The sequence below is a fragment of the Cervus elaphus genome, chromosome 33 (genome assembly GCF_910594005.1).
Source record: "Cervus elaphus chromosome 33, mCerEla1.1, whole genome shotgun sequence".
In the NCBI taxonomy this organism is placed as follows: Eukaryota; Metazoa; Chordata; class Mammalia; order Artiodactyla; family Cervidae; genus Cervus; species Cervus elaphus.
In genome coordinates, this window is record NC_057847.1 from 44,732,900 (window position 1) to 44,746,103 (window position 13,204).

Sequence of the window (13,204 nt, forward strand, 5' to 3'; positions counted from 1 at the left end):
TCCCAATTGTTTGTAATTCTCTGTAGAATTTGTAGTAACTGTCACCCCATGTCTCTGCTTTGACTCCTGTTGACTAATTCTGGGACTACAGAAAATGTCAGATCTGATACCCTGTTCCATTTAGATTTAGTCTTTTTGGCTTTTTTTAAAATTTGAAGGCGGTTTTTCTAGCAAAAAAAAAAAAAAAAAGTGCCCCATTTTTAGTATTCTTTCTGAGATCTGTGAAAATCAAGAATATCTAGCTTCATATGTTGGCTAAATGAAAGCCTCCTTTTCAAATGGCAGTTTTCCTAGCCACCAAGAGGAATCCACGCTCTGGGTGGTACCTGCCTATTTATTCTTGCCTGGCATGCACACCAAAGCTTCATCATCCAGTGCGTGTTGTACATCTCAACTAGAAAGAAAACTAATCAATTCTCTACAGATGTTTTCATTCTAATTCTATGACACCGAGAAGTCTATAAGTGCATTTTCTTGTAACAATACAAGATGGCAGGGTGAGGATGAGGAAAATGAGGCAATAGAAAGTCATGCCACACGCCTGAACCTGCCCAATGACAGAATTAATGTGACAACTTTATAGTTTCTAACACTATGATTGCTTTCAATCCAAGAGGCTGCCCTCCAAAGTGGAAAAAATGTAATATTAAGGCTATGGGATGATTCTAGTGTTTTATGCAACAAGACTTCAATTTGTAGAAAGCAAAAGCAAGTGAACAAAAATCCTCAGACCCTTTGCACATGATGGTTCCTCTCTCAGAAATGCTCATACCACTGCTGCTTCACTGAGCTAACACCTAATTGTCTCTCAGAGCTTACCTTTGTACTTTAGGAACATTTGTCTGAGTGTTTCATGTTGTCACCAACAAATAAGTTTTATCACTGTCACTGCTGTTTAGTCACTCAGTCATGTACAACTCATTGTGACCCCATGGACCATAGCCCGCCTGGCTCCTCTGTCCGGGATTTTCCAGGCAAGAGTACTGGAGTGGGTTGCCATTTCCTTCTCCAGGGGATCTTCCCAACCCAGGGATCAAACCCATGTCTCCTACATTGGCAGGCAGATTCTTTACCACTGAGCCACCAAGGGGAGCCCAGGTTTTATCATACCATATTGCAAGCTCACACTTAATTATCCATCTCTCCCAATAAACTGTGAACTAGGAGGCAGAAATCATGTCTCTGTTAGTGATCACTGTATCCCGGGCACCTAGTTCACTGCTTGGCACGCGACAGGATCTCAAACTATTGTAACAAATAGTTACATTACATTACTGCATAGGCAGTATTTTCATTGCTCTCAAATTTGGGTGAAAAGTGGTCAATATTTGGGGCACATCATTAAAAGAGGAAATATTCCCTGAATGAACACTGACTGCATGTCCTATAGCCCTCCCACACAGGGCTTTTTCTTTAATTTCTCTAACTAATAAGGTATTATCTAATGGTTGTTGTTAGGCTTTGACTCTGTAAACATCAAGAAGATATTATATGTAGAGAGAACAAGAGACTCTTTTATATGAGTCTGTTAGTAAAAACAAAGAACTAAATCCCAAGAACCAGAAATATGATTAAAATTGGGAACACAGAACCAAAAGATTAAAGTTGGGTAAGATTTGTAACAAGAAGAGGTTAGGTATAAGCAAGGACTGCCCAGTGTGATTACAATTTTCAGCACTGACAGATCAGCAGTAGTCCACACTGATAGTTTAAACGACTTTGGTTGTTTGAGAAGTAGGTTAAAGTGAGGTTTCAGAGGAATTAGATTAAGGTCAGATGTGCAGGAAGATAGCTTCATAGGTATAAATGTTAAAAGTCTGTCCAAAAGAAGATTATGCTAGTAAAGAAGGCATGATTTAAGATACGAGCTGTATGGAAACATTGTATAATGGATTACTGGCATGGAAGAGAAAAAATGTTAGCTACTTTATAGGACTATTATGGTATTCAGATTATGATAGAAGGACAGTTCACCAAAGCTATCTTTGACTTTGATGGTGTCTTGCTGAATCATGCCTGGTGTCAGAAGAATAGAAAATTTTCTTGAAAAATGAATACATTACATTCACCACACATGTTAAACTAGATGGAAATGAAGCTGAACGTTGAACAAAATGTAAACAGTTCTTGATTTATTCAACAACTACAGGGGCTGACAAAAAGAAAGAAAAGCTGAAAATCTTGTTATGCTACATATGGATATTATATTTACATCTAAGAAAAATCAAAGCCAGTTTAGCTATTGTAATCCAGATGTTTTATGAAAACTGCAGTCTCTAGTAAAATCATCACTCACGAGAAATTACACCTTCTCATTTTACTGTGAGCCTGGAGATATACAGATCAGCTTTGCCTTCCATATTATCTTACAATATAAAAATGAAACTCAGTGATGCATTTGGGACTAACATTGAAAACTGTGCTCATAAGAATATACTGAAATAATAAAGGTACTATTAAAAAAATCTTTCTTCTATATCATGGGAGATGAAGTTAAAGGATACTTTATTTGAGTTGCATTTTATATTCCATTTTAGTGAAGTTTTAGAATCCAATTACTAATAACATGGTATGTGCACTTTAAGAATTGAATTGCAACAGTGAATTTTTAAAAAGAGACACCTGAGAATCTGAATTGGTGTCATTGTAGCAACTGTATCAAAATTATAACATCAGTATTATGTTCGTGCCATTGGTTCTGTTTTTAATAGAAAGATAACACACTTCTAACACTTTAGCAGCTGATTAGCATCTCTTCACAGACTCAGGTTAAATTTTCAACGGACAGCATAAATGAATTTGCATTCTTTCCCTCTATGCATAGAACTATTTACAGAGAAAACAAGAGGAAAATGTCATTGCCTTATATACATGCCCCTTTCTGAAGTTAATTCATTTATTGAGTACTTCCTACATACTGGGCAATGAGCTAACACATAAACATTAGTTGGCCTTTGTAAAAACCTAATAATATAGGCCATTCCAAATGTAACTGATAAAGTCAAGTTCCAAGATTGATTAATGGGTCAAAGACCACACAGCTAGTAAATTTTAGAGCTGAGATTTGAGTCTAGCTCCGCCTTGAATACTTGTTTTCCTATTACTTTTCTATCTTCTTTCTTTGCTCTATGGATTAACTTCTAGTTTTCAAAGAGAAGTTAGGAAAGATATGAAGGAAACTTAATTATAAGTTGAGAAATAGACTTTGTAATAAAGATTGACCCCCTTCATGGGTCACAGCCTTGTCGTGGCAAAAGGGCTTGCGTAACTCAATGAAGCTAAGAGCTGAGCCATGCCATGCAGGGCCACCCAAAATGGACAGGTCATACTGGAGTGTTCTGACAAAACATGGTCTGCTGGAGGAAGAAATGGCAACCCACCCCAGTATCCTTGCCGCAAGAACCCTATAAACAATATGTAAAGGCAAAAAGATACAACACCAGAAAATGAACCCCCGAGGTGTGGAGGTATCCAATATGTTACTGGAGAAGAGAGGAGGGCATGACTATAGACCCAGAAAGAATGGAGGGGCTGGGCCAAAGCAGGAATGACTCAGTTATGGATGTGTCAGGTAGTAAAAGTAAAAGCTGATCTTTTAAAGAACAATATTCTTTAAAATAATAATCTTTTAAAGCATAATATTACAGAGGAACCTGGAATGTTAAGTCCATGATTTAAAGTAAATTGGATGTGGTCAAGCAGGATATGGCAAGAAAGAACATCAATGTCTTAGGAATCAGTGAACTAAAATGGATGGGAAGGGGTAGATTTAATTCAGATGACCATTATATCTACTACTGTGGGCAAGAATCCCTTAGAAGAAATGGAGTAGCCTTCATAGTCAATGGAAGAGTTCAAAATGCAATACTTAGGTGCAACCTCAAAAAAAAAAAAAAAAAAAGCCAGAATTATCTCTGTTTATTTCCTAGGCAAATCATTCAGCATCACAGTAATCCAAGTCTATGTCCCAAATACTGATGTCAAAAAAGCTGAAGTTGACTACTTCTATGAAGATCTACAACACCTTCTATAACTAACACCAAAAAGGCGTCCTTTTTATCATAGGGGATTGGAATGCAAAAGCAGGAAGTCAGGAGGTATCCAGAATAACAGGCAAGTTTGGCCTTGGAGTACAAAATGAAGCAGGGAAAGGCTAATAGAGTTTTGTCAAGAGAATGCACTAGTCATGGCAAACACCCTCTTCCAACAACACAAGAGATGACTCTATAGCTGGATATCACCAGATGGTCAATGCTGAAATCAGATTGATTATGTTCTCTGCAGCCAAAGATGGAAAAGGTTTATCCAGTCAGCCAAAATAAGACCTGGAGCTGACTGTGGCTCAGATCATGAGATCCTTATTGCAAAATTCAGGCATAAATTGAAGTAGGGAAAACCATTAGGCCATTGAGGTATGACCTAAATCAAATCCCTTATGACCATACAGTGGAGGTGAAGAACAGGTTCAATGGATTAGATCTGGTGGAAGAGTGCCTGAAGGACTATGGACTGAGGTCTGTAACATTGTACAGGAGGTGGTGACCAAAACGATCTCAAAGGAAAAGAAATGCAAGAAGGCAAAGTGGTTGTCAGAGACAAATACCCGAGGAAAGAAGAGGAGTGAAAGACAAGGGAGAAAGGGAGAGATGGACTCAACTGAATGCAGAGTTTCAGAGAAGAGCAAAGAGAGATAAGAAGGCCTTCTTAAAAGAACAATACAAAGAAAGAGAGGAAAACAATAGAATGGGAAAGACTAGATATTTCTTCAAGAAAACTGGATACACCAAGTGAACACTTCATGCAAGGATAGGCACAATAAAGGACAGAATCAGTAAGAACCTAACAGAAGCAGAAGATATTAAGAAGAGGTGGCAAGAATTCACAGAACTATACAGAAAAATGTCTTAATGACCCAGATAACCATGATGGTGTGGTCAATAACCTAGAGCTGGACATCCTAGAGTGTGAAGTCAAGCAGGCCTTGGGAAGCATTACTACAAACACAGATAGTGCAGGTGACAGAATTCTGGCTGAGCTCTTTAACATCCTAAAAGCTGAGGCTCTAAAATGCTGCACTCAATCTGCCAGCAAATTTGGAAAACTCAGCAATGGCCACAGGACTGGAAAATGGCAGTTTTCATTCCAGTCCCAAAAAAGGGCAATGCCAAAGAATGTTCAAATTACCATACAATTGCACTTTTTCCACATGTTAGCAAGATTATGCTCAAAATCCTTCAAGTTAGGCTTCAGCAATACATGAACTGAGAACTTCCAGATGTATAAGCTGGGTTTCAAAGAGGCAGAGGAACCAGAGATTAAACTGACACTATTTGTTGGATCGTGTAGAAAGCAAGAGAATTCCAGAAAACGTCTACATATGCTTCTTGACTATGCTAAAGACTGTGACTGTGTAGATTAAAAAAAAAAAAAAAAAACACTGTGAAAAATACTTAAAGAGATGGGAACACCAGCCCGCCTTACCTGTCTCCTGAGAAATCTATATGCGGGTCAAGAAGCAACAGTTAGAACTAGACATGAAACAACTGTCTGGTTCCAAATAGGTAAAAGAGTATGACAAGGCTGTATACTATCATCTAATATTTAGCTTTTATGCAGAATACATCATGCAACATGACAGGCTGGATGAAGCACAAGCTGGAAGCAAGATGGCTGGGAGAAATATCAACAACTTCATACATGCAGATGATACCAATCTAATGGCAGAAAGTGAAAAGGAACTAAAGAGCCTCTTGATTAGAGTGAAAAAGCTGACTTAAAACTCAACATTTAAAAAACTAAGATCATGACATCCAGTTCCATCATTGCATGGGAAATAGAAGGTAAAAAAGAGGAAGCAGTGATGGATTTTATTTTCTTGGGCTTGGAAATCACTGCAGATGGTGATTGCTGCCTTGAAATTAAAAGACACTCTCCTAGGAAGGAAAGTTATGACAAACCCAGACAGTGTATTAAGCAGAGACATCACTTTGCTGACAAAGGTATATATTTTCAAAGCTATGGTTTTTCTAGTAGTCATGTAGGGATATGAGAATTGATCTAAAGAAGGCTGACCACTGAAGAACTGATACTTTTGAACTGTGGTGTTGGAGAATGTTCTTGTGAGTCCCTCGAACTGCAAAGAGATCAAACCAGTCAATCCTGCAGGAAATCAACCATGAATATTCATTTGGAAAAACTGATGTTAAAGCTGAAGCTCCAATGCTATGGCCATCTGATGCAAAGAGTGACTCATTGGAAAATACCCTGATGCTGGAAAGATTGAAGGCAAAAGAAGAAGTGAGAAGGAAGAGGGTGAGATGGTTAGAGAGCATCACCAACTCAATGGACATGAATTTGAGCAAGTTCTTGGAGATAGGGAAAGACAGAGGAGCCTGTTGCCCTGCAGTCCATGGGGACACAAAGAGTTGGACATGACTTAGTGACTGAACAACAACAACAATAGAGATTGAGAAGTCCTGGAATTATTTAGCAAAGTGAAAATTCTTTTAATATAATAACTTTGTGCTAAGTATCCTCTACTACTAGTTTTCAAATACTTGGAAATAGAGTTTGATAGGCTAAATAAAAGACCACTTTAGGAAACAATTCTACTGTTTCCAATATCCTGTTCTTTTTTCATTATGGAGGGAAAATTGCACTCCATGCCTTTTAGACTTAGGTTTGCCATGTGACTATGTTAGCCAATGAAACGTGAAGTGGATAGAAATTAGTCAGTTTTGTCTATGGATACACGGAATTATTTTGGCTCAATTCCAGTACATTCTTTTGCCATTACTGTCAAGGAAACTCATTTGACATGCTTTATTGTATTAAGCCAAGTAACATTTTTACATTTTATTACCTTAGCAAAACCTTACCCCATCCTGACCTATACAAACCCCATTAACCCTAAACTGACTGCCATTCTTATATGCCCCTATTTCAGGGAAAATAGGAATTCTCTCTAAAACACATATCTTTTTAACATATAAATCATATCTAATATTCTACCATAATAGACAAAATGTTCAATTAACCACTTTTGTCTTTAAAATGCAAATATTTTTGTAAGGATGTTATAAAAATTGATAAATTACTGACAATTTAGTGTAATCAAATACTTCTAGCTAACAGTAATTTCATGTAAATACTTGGCAGGCATGTGGTATAAACGTCTGAGCAACTGCAGGTCTGAATGAGGACAGGAAGAATCTACAAAATGGTTAATATTTAAAGAATCTAAAAGAATGATAAAAAGAAGAGTGTTGAGAACCTAAAGTTAATTTCAGTGCAGGGCCCCAAATGAGATTGTACTACAGATTCTATGGTTTACAATCTTATACTTCAAAGTACATGAGAGATGTGAGGTAGAAACTGGCTATTTTTCCATTTAAAAAATAACATTTATGTGGTTTTGTTTAGTACAGAAAAGCATAAAATGAATGTGAACATGCATTAATGTCCCAGTCCAGAAAACACCTTTTGTTAGCAAAAAGAGACAAATACACATGGCCCAGTGTTTAAACAGTTAATCAAAAGTCTACAAACAATAAATGCTGGAGAAGGTGCGGAGAAAAGAGAACCCTCTTGCACTGTTGGTGGGAACGCAGACTAGTACAGCCACTATGGAGAACAGTGCAGAGATTCCTTTAAAAACTGGAAATAGAACTGCCATACGACCCAGAAATCCCACTGACAGGCACACACACCGAGGAAACCAGAACTGAAAGAAACACGTGTACCCCAATGTTCATCACAGCACTGTTTAGCTAGGACATGGAAGCAACTTAGATGTCCATCGACAGACGAATGGATAAGAAAGCTGTGGTACCTATAAACAACAGAATATTACTCAGCTATTAAAAAAATACATTTGAATCAGTTGTAATGAGGTGGATGAAACTGGAGCCTATTATACAGAGTGAAGTAAGTCAGAAAGAAAAACACCAATACAGTGAAAGTGAAGCCGCTCAGTTGTGTCTGACTCTTTGTGACCCCATGGATTGTAGCCTACCAGTTTTCTCCACCCATGGGATTTTCCAGGCAAGAGTACTAGAGTGGGTTGCCATTTCCTTCTCCAGGGGATCTTCCTGAGCCAGGGATCGAACCCAGGTCTCTCACATTGTAGGCAGACACTTATACCATCTGAGCCATCAGGGAAGTCACCAATACAGTATATTAACGCATATATATGGAATTTACAAAGATGGTAACGATGACCCTATATGCAAGACAGCAAAAGCGACACAGATGTAAAGAACAGACTTTTGGACTCTGTGGGAGAGAGCAAGGGTGGGATGATTTGAGAAAATAATATTGAAACATGTATATTACCATATGTGAAATAGATCACTAGTCCAAGTTCAATGCATGAAACAGGACACTCAAAGCCGGAGCACTGGGACAACCCTGAGGGATGGGATGGGGAGGGAGGTGGGAGGGGGGGTTCAGGACGGGGGACACATGTACACCCATGACTGATACATGTCAGTGTATGGCAAAACCCACTACAATATAGTAAAGTAATTAGCCTCCAATTAAAATAAATAAATTAATTTAAAAAAAGACAAAATTAAACCTGATCCCCTTCAATCCCAGTCCTCCGTCTTTTTCAAGGTTAACTGCTGTTACTAACTTATGGGCTGACCTGGTGGCTCAGAAGATAAAGAATCTGCCTGCAATTTAGGAGACCCAGATTCGATCCCTGGGTTGGGAACATCCCCTGGAGAAGGGAATGGTAACTCACTCCAGTATTCTTGCCTGGAGAATTCCATGGACAGAGGAGCCTGGTGAGCTACAGTTCATGGGGTCGCAAAGAGTCTGACACGACTGAGCAACACAGACACACACACAAATCAATTCTTCTATATCTTTTTGAGAAATTATTGTCATTTAACATTCTAACTCCATGTCTATCTTCCATTAAGTATATATTACACAATCCTGGATATACATATAGATATATTCTTGATAGTCCAGGTGGTGCTAGTGGTAAAGAACCTGTTTGCCAGCGTAGGAGATGTAAGAGACTCGGGTTCAACCCCTGGGTCAGGAAGATACCCTGGAGGAGGGCATGGCAACTGAAGTGACTTAGCATACATATTATTTGTACTTAAACAAAAGGTATTATATCATACAAATATAATACCTCAGTCACTTTTCTCTTAATAATAACTCTGGAAAGCTTCCGTATCAGCACTTATCAGCACGTATCACCTTTAGAAAGTCACCAAGCACATTATTCAACCGGTGCTCTACCAGAGGATAGTTTTGCAATATAAAACAATATTATAATATATCCTCTTTCATATAGCTTGTCATTAATTTGAAAGTGTGTCTTTCAGGTTAAATTCCTACACCTGGAGTTGCTGAATTTAAGATTTTCTGCATTTTTCATTATTTGGATAGATATTGCCAAATAACATTGCATCCATTTACCCTTCTACCAAAGCATGTGTGTATAGCTATTTCTCCATCCCTTACTTAACCTGAACTAGGTTTTCCCAATTTTTTTTTTCAGTTTTATTGAGACAGATATGTTGACAAGTAAAGTTTTAAATTACTTTACCTATAAAATTTCACCAATGTTAAAATTTTGCAAATCCAGTATGTGAAAATTAATACCTTTCACTGATTTATTTTCCTTAAGTTATGAATAAGATTGAATTTTCATTTAAAATTTTATTGACAATTTTCTCATAATTTGTTATCATTTATTTAAAGTAATTAATGTAAGTGGAGAAGGTTTATTTAGCTTACCAAAAAAAAAAATAATAAATGGTCTTGTATCTAAACTCATTTTGCTCTACGTTATATTTTTACATTTATCTTGATTTATGAGAAGACAGGAGGGAGAAGAGAGAAGTGCAGAAACTGAATGAGCAGGAAGTAAGATAAAGATTATACATAGAAATGCAAGAGAAATAAAAACAACTAAGGAAGAGAAGAAAGCAGTAATAAAGGAGGAAATAGCAAATCATGACTATTACACTTTACTGCTGCAGTTTTCCACAGCTAAATAGAGTTGGAAAGAAGAATAAGAGATTTAGTACAAGAGGAGAGTATTTCTGACTCCTTTATCTATTGTGAACTCAAATGTTTGCCAAATTAAAAAAAAAAATAGCTATCATCTTTTCTTTGGTTAGACTAGGACTAGCTGTGAATCTAATATATTAACTCCATGCTTCTGAAAATTATATAAAGTGTTTTTTCTTTTATCTTCTCATATGAAGCTTATTCTTAGAATAGTCTCTCTGTTTTGGCTTTAAATACAATATGTAATAATGGTTACATATTATACACATACCAAGGAATTTTGCTTGCCACTCTATAAACAAATGATGATGTATTCACTAACTTAGAGAAGAAAATATAACTTTATTTTCTGATAACACGTCTTAATTTTTAGTATGAGTTCTCACTTCAACTTTCACTGGATTGAGGATTCTTAATCAAACCATTTTAAAATTGCCTCACTTGACCATTTACTCATCTTTAAATCCCAGGGTTTCAGGTGAAGAGGTGGGCTAGGTAGCACAAAATTTGGGTCGGCATACCTGGTTTATCTTAGTATCTTTTTTCACTGGTAACTAATGAAACTCACAAAGTACAAGCTGAGTGGTCCCTAGTTTGGACCTTAAGGCCATCTTGGAATCCAACCTTTTTCTATCCTATACTTCTGTTCTTCACAAGTATAACAGAAGAGGGCAGGAATGACTGCACTATTCACTTGCCACCCTTAAATGAACAAGAATAGAAACTGATCCTGGGCAATGCCAGGATATGGAGGAATTCTGAGAGGCTGTCTCAAGCCCCTTTTGCTTGGAAATATCACGTGGTAATTTCTGGGCTCACACCTTAGTACACACGCTTAGAACATAAGCTGAATCATTAAATTTAGCATTTCAGCTCTTTTCTCCATCTGTGTGTGTGCACGTGTGTGTGCGTGTGTGTGTGTGTGTGTGTGTGTGTACTTAGTTGCTCAGTCGTGTCCGACTCTTTGCAAATCCATGGACTGTAGCCCACCAGGCTCCTCTGTCCAGGGGGATTCTCCAGGCAAGAATACTGGAGTGGGTTTTTATCCCCTCCTCCAGGGGTTCTCCATCCACTAGCCCTCAATCTATTTCCCCTTATAGTCAAGAATACTACCTAGTATAGACTAAGAACAAGAAGTAGAGCTCATGCCAGGGAAACTTTGCCAATGTTCTTTATGGCACCTGAAATCTATTGCTTATAGCTTGGATATTTCTTATTTGTCTGTACCCTAGATTGTGAAATTGAAAACCCAAGAATGATTTCTGTTCTTGTTTCTTCTTTCTTTTATAAGCATGATCCCTTCCCTGAAACCTGGTGTGGAAGTGCTTACTTGATTACACGTGGCAATAGTCATGAATAAAAATAAAAGAGAAAATACATGAGAGTATTAATTACAATACTGTCCTATTTAACACCATCGGCAACATTATGGGTCATTTCCCAACAAAGAAGTAGTATGAACAAATATTCAAAGCATTTCAAAGTTTTAAATTTTGTAAATTACTAGAGGTTTTGCAACCATGCCCTTAACCAAATAGCTAGTTGCTTAACTAGTATCTTGATCTCATCTTTTATTACCTTTAAGCTTATTTGAGGATTGCATTCTATTTCTCTAGAAAAACTACCGCTCTTTAAAATGTACATCATCTAAGTCCTCTCCACTCCCCTCCTTGTGTTACCAGCTATCACAAGAACAGGTAACACTCAGGAACACTGAAAAGTGTTTGGTGCCCTGAAACAAAGATAATAGGGTTAACTTCTTAAAGTGTTTATAATACCTTACATGGTTTATTTCAATTTGAAACAATCTTGATTGTCAACAAACCTTATAAAGAAGCTACTAACTTTCAGAGGTACTTGTTATAAACATCTTTTCCCACTAACTTTGCAGTTACTGTAAAATGCCAATCAGCTTCATAAAGTAAATTTAGTCTACCAGACTGAGCCTTAAAAGAAGACAGGGAATGACGAAACCACTTTTCACCATGGGTACTCCATTTTCACTGGGAAAAAAAAAAAGCTTGATTAAGACATGTTGACAGGCTAAAAGCAGCCTTGGCCAGGGCAGAGGAGAAACTTAGTGCCTTAGTAATCAAAGCCCAGAACTTTAAAATAAGTAGTCTAGGAAATGTTTCATCTAGGGAAGGCACAAGCCCGGCTGCACTAAGGTTAAAGCAATTACTGAAATGTCAGGGCTGCACAGCAAAGGGAAGCTACAAAGATTCTTACGGAGAGTGACAGGCTTTTTTTTTTTTTTGGCATTCTCTTTACAACTGTTTTCAGTAAATGTGTCATGTGTGAGTTAGAGGTAGTTAGTCCAGGAATCTTTGGCATAGACAGCATCAGGAATAAAAGGCAGCAGCATTTGAAAGAAGTTTCTTTTAGATGTTAATGCTTTGCTGCAATTGACATTCTGGAGTCTCAAAAAGTTATTTAATAGCTTCAGTGAATCACTGAGGTTGTTTTGTCCTTGGAGAAAACTAACAGACTGCTTGTAGTTTTTAGTTGCTAAGTTTTGTCCGACTCCTTTGTGACCCCATGAACTGTAGCCTGCCAGGCTCCTCTGTCCATGGGATTCTCCAGTCAAGAATACTGGACTGGGCTGGCATTTCCTTCTCAAGGGATCTTCCTGACCCAGGGATTGAATCTGCCTCTCCTGCATTGGCAGATGGATTCTTTACCACAGAGCCACCAGAGAGGCCCAACAGATTGCTATGGGGAGGATAAAGTGAGGCATGGGGGGGACCCAGTCTTGGTGCTCTTTAGCCTTACAGAATGTATTTCAAGAGAATTTTTAGAGCTTTTAAAATGATAGATCAGCTTAGAATAAGTGCATACAACCAGTTGTGAGAAGCAAAACACAAACAACTTCTCCTTCTTCCACCTTGATTTTTAACAGTGTCTAGATACAAACTTTAAAAATATTCTGTCCTTAACCACTTTCTCAGATTAAAATACACTTGAAAGGAAATGGTAGATTTTATATATTTTTTTCTTCTGCTTGCTTTCCACAATAATAATCACACTTATGTAGAAATTCTGTATTAAAGACAAAGTACTAGAAGGCAAATAGATTTTCCTTATGTTAACACTAGTATCTATAATAAAATTTTTCTTCTCCTGTTTCGTATGCAATCATGTATATTTTCAGTTAGGAGGTCATCACTTC